Here is a 6637-nt window from a genome sequence, read left to right as displayed (position 1 = left end):
GCCAATCCACTAGGATCGGAGGCCGAAGGGCACGCGTTTAAGCTCACGCAGGGTGGCGTGGGGTCTGGAACAGGACAAGGTCTTTATAGTAGCAAAAATAGTACGTAGCTTCTGGAATACTTAACTTTAATCCATAATTGGTGAACATCAGTCTGACAGTACATGCATCACAAGATAAATAGCAATTGATAATGGCGCCTTGCTAGGTCGTAGCAAATGACGTAGCTGAAAGCTATGCTAACTATCGTCTCGGCAAATGAGAGCGTAATTTGTCAGTGAACCATCGCTAGCAAAGTCGGCTGTACAACTGGAACGAGTGCTAGGAAGTCTCTCTAGACCTGCCGTGTGGCGGCGCTCGGTCTGCAATCACTGATAGTGGCGACACGCGGGTCCGACGTCACCTACAGGAACAGTACATAACGTGGTAAAGAGTTTTCGTTAGTGACACCTTAAAAATCGGTTCCTGTAATTTTCTAAACACTCATTCGCGAAAATGTCTTTTCACTATTTCATCTGTAGCAGGTTAGATTCTCCTGCGAATGAAACAAGCCTGACCACCAACGGTGTAACTTTTCTCTGTATATGGTCGATATCCCTCCTCCCCAATAACAGCAATCTGATATCCGTTTCACACACTTACGCCACATTCGAGAATATACTACGCTAGTATTTCATACTTTAAACTATTTCGTTTTTCAAGCAAACTCCATTGTTTGAGTGTTCAACCTTCCATTAGTTTTACCTACGACTGAGCCTAAGTATTCGATTCCTTTCATGTCGACGCCTGATGTTACTGGCAGTTGTTTTCGTGGCATGATTGTATGTACAGTGTGAATGCTAACTCCATCAACACAATTTCTGAGGTTGTCGGGGGATATTTTCTGAGTATTTTGTTATAACGGAACCGTGGTCTCCAGTGACTTCTTACACACTCATTGCATTTCTTCTGATTTCTTGTCCGCATTTCTCTTTGTATCTCTATTGCATGAAAATGTTGACGGTATGGGTTGCGTGTCGCGTTTGGAAACAAACTTGTTCCTTTCACTCACGGTGCTGTTGTTGACGAAACTGATATCCACATTACTCCTTGCCCACTCTATTCGTTTTTCCTGCAGTGTTTCACGGAAACAAAGGTAACCGGAGTAACAAACCGAATAAATCATAATCGCATTACTACACTATAACTAGCCAACAGAGAGTAAGGCTCCCTTATACCAAAATGCTCAGGAAAGACCCCTGAACGATCTTCGAAATTTTATTGGTGGAGGCCGTGTTCATCCTGCGCCTGCCATTCATGTTAATGTATGTAATGTAGTCAAAAGTTTCTTGAAGAGTGCAACGTAATTTTAGTTGACCTGAAGTTTTTTCTGTTATTCTTCGCAGTTTGTTGGTTTTTTTCTAGAAAAAACGACAGTTTGTCTATCGAGTGCGTGATTGATTCTTCTGAAAAAATTCTTTTGTTTATTTATACACACAATCATATATTTATGATACAGTCATAACCGGTTTCGGCCATACAATGACCATCTTCAGATGCTAAAACAATACAAAAGAAAATTTATATTACAACCTAAAAAAAGTGCAATATTTAACCACGCTTATTAATGATCTAACTGAATTTATGCTAAATACATATAGTTCATACCTAATGGCGGCATACACTGAACACAGGTTCATGCGTTGTCAAACTTGTTATAAAATGTAAAACACCGGTCTTATATAGATATGAAAATTTGTTAGATTTTGATCATCCTCTTTGCGCTAGATGCGCTCGTCCACTATAAGATAGTCTAAATTTTTCAAAAGCCTAAAATATACAAATTTTGGTTTTCTCTGGCTGGGTATTTCTGTAATTTAAACGGATTTCACATCCGTAGTAAATTTGCTCGTAACTGTTGCTGTTAATGTATAATTTTGAACATTATTGGCACCAACATACTCATCAAGAGCACAGGTGATGTTACTCCTGTAGCTGTCGGCGATTCTCCGTTCTGCATAAGGTACTGCGTCTGTCTGGGAAAAAGGGTTGACTCTAGCAGCAAAATTTAACTAGGTATCAAATATGAAAGCGTTTTATTTACCAAGTATCGTTATCGTACAGATTCAAAATTCTTTTGAAAGTCAAGAAACATGGAATTTCCTTGTACCGTCTATCCTTGGCCTTCAATATCATGTAGAACAGCTCGAGTTGAGTTTCGCATAGGGCACTTGAAGTGAGGCTAACATTTAATGATTACGTGTATTACAAATCAGTGTGAACATAGATACCACGTAGGAGGACTCAAAATATAACCATAAACATCATCGATGCGCTGTATGTGTAAACACCATTTGCGTTGTACCCCCGGGAAACTGACAAGTGAGACTAAACTGTGCGGCTGTAACAACGTAGCGAGAAGCAATTGGCAGGAAACAGCGTGTATGATGCCATTAGCAAAGCGAGGATCCCATGTGAAACGCTTCGACATCTCTAATGAACTGAACAAGCCGATATTATTATTGAGTCGTGTCTGAGCACATTAATCGCATAATCGGTTTGTGACTGACACAGTCACCTCTTTAATTACAAGTTCATTACAATGCAACGGCTTCGACTGTACTCTCAAAAGGAGTGTTGTTCTATAACCATTTTTGTTAGATGTGCTTAATTGTGATTTCCAATGACATTTCACTGAACATTCATCAAGTAAAGTTAGTCCGTTCTGCAAATAATGCATTTTCTAAAGTTATTCCTGTAGACTATAGAAACGGAAGTAACTTTCACAAGCTGCGACATCGTCGCGAAAATACACAGTGATCCGTATATGTAATAAGTTTCCCTTAATTTACGTCGATGGTCACAATCTTTTTTGTTTAACAGATTACCGGTTTCGGTCTTTAATGACCATCATCAGATCTGTTTCATAAAAACAAAGTCCTAATGTACTGCAGCCATAGTGGCATCGCCAAATGTTAAATGCGGAATCAGCACCAGCATCGTCAAATACATATAAATCACATCACATGCACGAGTCATGTTGTCAGTAAAACTACTCAATGATTAGTTTTACTGACAACATGACTCGTGCATGTGATGTGATTTATATGTATTTGACGATGCTGGTGCTGATTCCGCATTTAATATTTAATATTTTCTCTATAAATGGTCGCTCCCTTGATGTCGAAAGAAGCCCATTGTACTAAAATCTGCACAGTAATAGGAATATCACCAGCGGTAAACAAAGTACGTTATAAATAGGACAGAATTCCCCATTGTTTCGGACTTACGTACTTGACTGGAAACAATGCATTATTTTAGAACAGGCTAAGCACAACTTTTCTGGGTAAGCCAATTAGAAACAAAATCCCTTTGCACAAAAGTGAACGCCAAGAAAAATATGTGGCGTGCGCCCATCGTCATAGATGCAGGCGGCTCCGTCAGGAAGTTGCGCATTTTAAACAAAGATTCGCAAGATGCGGTCATGAAAATGTTCATAAATCATTTATCATTATTTGAAAATATTGCCAAGCTTCTCAGTTACCTTGAAATCTTCATTGTAGATGACCATCAGTTGCTTATTTTTATGCTCAATGCTACTGGTTTCGATCAGCAGGTCGTTATGAAGCTGAAGCAAAGTGTTACCAGCTTGACAGTACAACATTTGAAGTGGACAGCTTCGATGCAGGTAGAAAACATAGTTCCCGTTACAATAAAAATTTCCGAAAGACACAGACATATAGGAAACGCACACAAGACGATCAAAAATTGCTAACTACATGATCGTCCTGTGTGCGTCTCTTACGTGTCTGTGTCTTTTTGAGATACTTTATTGTGACAGAAGCTATGTTTTTCTACCTGCATCGAAATTGTCGGCTTGAAATGTTCTAGTGACAAGCAAGTTACGCTTTGGCCCGACTTCATAATGGTCTACGGATCGAAACCGGTATCATTGAGCATTACGATAAACAGCTGATGGTCATCTACAATGTAGTTTCACAATTATTTGACAACAGTAATGCCACACATTATCACAGATACAAATATCCCCTCAATTATGACAATAGCAGAACCATGGCCTTTATTGTGTATCGCTGAAGTTGCAAGTCAAATTTTAATTCTATCCGAAAATATTTTATTCTGAACAACAGCTTTTCTGTAGATATATTTCCAATTTAAATAAATGGCTTGTAGTATATAAGACAAATGTATTTATAGATGAAGACTTTTACACAAGTAACACATACAGTACAAAGAAGACTAAAATGTTTTGTGAAGGGAGTGACATGAAAAATTATATAAAACGAACAATGTTAGTTTTCATGGTTGCCTGGCTGGCTAGTAACAGTTCCGATGGCATATAACTTCTATGGATGTGGGTATTATAACGATGAATATTTAAGCAGTAGTAATAATGTTGTCTGGAAAGCTTTCTATATTTTTAGCTGTGTAGTGTCTCCTGACGCCGTTACAGTGATGCCTAGCAGACCATCTCTGCAGTGTTACCCGCCACGACCCAGTCAACTGTCTTCAGATAAAACGGTGAATAAATGATAATAACAATTAATATTTATATAGTTTTCTTGCTACCGCCACTTCTATTAAACTGCTAATGGTTGCTCAAGTAAACTCTGTTTTCACTGCCTGCTCAAAAGTCACTCTGATGTCGACAAAATTTAAGTACTCCCCCACACACAGAAGACTAGCTAAAACCAACATGCATTACCTGGCCACCTTTCCACCTACGTTTTGCTTCTCCTTTTTAATACACAGACTGTATACACACATACATCTGCACATTCGAGCACTCCATCAGTCCATCAGACAACTCCATCTTGAAAATTACATCATAAGCAGTGGAAGTATGTAGAAATTAAATTTAAGATCTGCGTTAAATGCTGTTAATTATGAAATCCTGTAATATCTGAAGCTGCTTATTTATCAGATCACAATGTAAACAAGTTTTGCTTTAGTATAATACATTCTGTTCGCCAGAGTACGGCTGAAAGGCTAGTTTCAAATTCTTGTCGCTAATATGAAATTGAAAAAATGCTACAAAATCTAATTTTATAATACTCCATGGGAAACTGAGTTTTAAGTCTGTATTAAATGATTTACAAAAGCTCGAGAGAGTTTTACGTTTTCACTGTATCGGCCATGTCAGCTTATTACCGTCCATATGACTTCAACTGCAAAAACATCTCTCCTTAAGACACTGGTTTATTTTGTTATAATACTTCGTATTAACTGTTATGGTTTGTATAGAACTGATAAGTTTAGTGTTTCATACACAGCTATTTCTTATTGTAGTTCGTCGATGACCAGCGCCCTTTTTATCCTAGCTTCCTACCTTTAGGACATCATCGGCTACAGTTGGATGCTGCATGATCTCTGGTCCTCTCACCGCGTATCGCATCGTCGTTATACTCGTGTGCTACAAATGACAGCCCTCGATATCGAGTACAAACAGATTCTTCTGAGAAGTTGTCCACCAAAATCTTGCTCCGAAACGTAGCCCATTGACAACTTGACGTTCGTAAGTCATAAACAACTCTCGGAAAAGCTTCTGTATGGATTGGACGAGGGATTCCAGCGAAAACACAATCATGCAGTAGTAGAGAGCACATGTCCCATTATATTAACTGGTTCGAAGGCATGCGCATATATTTACAATTTCACTTTGCACAAAATTCGTGTGATTCCCTTCCTGTTAGTCCTAAATTTGGTCTCAAATTCAACTGGTCATGTCATTTAATCTTTCCCACACAACTCATTCATAGGCCACAGTCCACACACAAGTTCATTCCAACGAGATTTCAATTCATGACGGTAATTGCTTCTTTACACCTTTTCCACCTGTCCATCTTAATTCAGCGTCCATCAGCCATAGAACATTTAGTACTTGACGCTGACGATATCAGCCACTGAACGCTTCCAAAATACCTTCGACTGTTCGCTTCTTGTTGCGGATTTTTACAAGAAAATACCTCTGTCCACTCTTCAACTTATCAGTCCCCTTCTCTGGCTTCCTTCTATGTAACACAGTCCTTGTACATTTAAGTAAGCGATAGTTCGATGTAGAGTCATATAGCATCGCCTTTATGCAGCGATACAACATCAATCTTTATCTGTTCACTCTCAATTCAAACTCCACTTTATCTCATGAGTTAAAGTATTTGTTTTACAACTCTGTTTCACTACGTCTATTCAGACTAAAGCGATGAAAAAAAGTTTGTATGGAGTCCATGATTCGAACCCGGATCTCCTGTGCGCTAGGCAGATGCACTAACCACTACCCCACCCTGGCACAATGGCTTTGGACAAATAAGGTACTACCCAAGCACGCCTCCCTCCTCAGTCCGAATTCTCGTTCATACTTCAGCCCACTTTGCGTGAGCTGTAGGAAGTTGGGGTTACGAGCACAGAGTGCATTGGTGCCAGATGTATCCAAGATGGTGGAGATGACGTCATCCAAGATGTCGGCCTGTAAACTTGGCAACACCACAAGACGTCATCCAAGATGGCGGCCATGACGTCAACTGATGATGCCAGTATCGTTATCCAAGATGGCGTCTTTTGCTGAGAAAGTCGTGTGCCCCCCCCCCCCTGCCCCCCCTTTCTGACTTTTTGCATGATGGCAAGTTATCTTCTTGGAAAATA

This window comes from Schistocerca piceifrons, chromosome 6, assembly GCF_021461385.2.
Source record: "Schistocerca piceifrons isolate TAMUIC-IGC-003096 chromosome 6, iqSchPice1.1, whole genome shotgun sequence".
Classification (NCBI taxonomy): domain Eukaryota; kingdom Metazoa; phylum Arthropoda; class Insecta; order Orthoptera; family Acrididae; genus Schistocerca; species Schistocerca piceifrons.
The sequence above is the reverse complement of the archived record's forward strand: the minus strand, read 5'-3'. Positions refer to the sequence as shown.